Raw genomic sequence first — 1603 nt, forward strand, 5'->3', positions numbered from 1 at the left:
GACCTTGCTTTGATAACACGCTGCCTGGAGAGCCCCTAAGAAAAGCCTCAAAAAGTAATAATTTCATCTATTAATTTTACAGTCATCTCGATGAAGATTAAATCAATCAAGACGAGGCTCTGCCCTGGATCACCGCAACTTCACAACAAACCCTAGTCCTCCTTAAATAGCCAAAAATTCAAGTTTACTTTGTGTGCTAGTTTTCCTGGGGTGAAATCCAATATATGCTTTTAACCCTCTTGTAGTCGGTGGTGCAGGAGTCTTGCTTTTGCTGCTGCTGGCGGTTGTTCTGCAGATGAGGAGGGGGGAGGCTCGGCCGAGGGCGGGAGATTTTTTTGTTTGGCTGCTTTAAAAAAAAAAAAAAGTTAATGGTGGGTTATTATAGTACTGTCACCACACTCTAAAACCAGCTCGTTACAGCACAGAGCAGAGCAGGAAAATCCTGGAGTGATGGCAGGTGAAAATTTACAAGGCAACAACCATGTGTGTCAGAGCAAGTATGCATCCCCCAAGGGTGGAAAATGCTCTGCAGTGCAGAGTCTCTGGGGTCCTCTCTCAGCAGCAGCCTCTGCCTCTTCCTCTCTCTGTAGGTAATGTTAAGAAACTGCTTTCCAAATGCCCACTATAATAAGAATGATTTCTTGAAAATTCAAATTATCCCTATTTGCTCGTGTGCCTTCTCTGTACAAAATTTAGAATTTGAAAAATTCACTGGTTACACCCTCTGGACCCTATCTAGCACTCTTCAAATGAGACAGGGATTTTTTTTTTTTTTTTGTTAATTAAATAATTACACAAATATCAGTTACACTCCTCCTCCTGCAACCACATTCCTTTTCCACAAGATCTACCTCCTCTGCTCTCCCTCTTTTTATTAGTCATCACTAATACAGCAGAAGGCACTAGCACATTTTACAAACAAGCCTCACTTTCCCCTCTCCTGGAGGTAGAAAGCTAGGGGTGGGGGAAAGAGGTGGTCTTGCAGTCTGAATGATTTTTTTTCTTCTTCTTTTGGGATATTTTTGGGGGTATTATTTTGGCAGCAGCGTGTGATAAATGAATTTAGTCTCAAACAGGATTCCAATCAAAGTTTACAATTTATTAAATGAATAAAGGCAAGCAAACAGCGCTGGGTGTGTCGGGAGTCTCTGCTCTACCAAGATGCACACTGTGAAAAACAACCCAGCCTCTTTTATAGTCTAACATTAGTTACATCGTGTCCATCCAAGAGACTCTCCTCCTCCTGGTTGTGCAGGTGCAGTAGTCCTCCTAGAGACTTCTCAAACTCTCCTCATTGGCTGAGGGGTCTTCAGTTCTCCTAGAAACTTCTCAAACTCTCCTCATTGGCTGAGGGGTCTTCTATACAACGTATCTCCTACCAAGCTCCTCGCTGCTCAGGCATGACAGCAGACATCCTGTGCAACAGGCAACACCCTGCACAGCACCAGCTGTGGCCATCAAAACCTAAGCAAGTTTGCAACAGACACCTTCCCCCCAACAAATGCATATAACATATTGCTTACACACTGCCACTTCAATACACCCTCTATTCATACATACTAAAGATCACCCCGTTCGTAACCTTGCTTAATACTATGATAAA

The sequence above is a fragment of the Aquila chrysaetos genome (assembly GCF_900496995.4).
Source record: "Aquila chrysaetos chrysaetos chromosome W unlocalized genomic scaffold, bAquChr1.4 W_unloc_1, whole genome shotgun sequence".
Lineage (NCBI taxonomy): Eukaryota > Metazoa > Chordata > Aves > Accipitriformes > Accipitridae > Aquila > Aquila chrysaetos.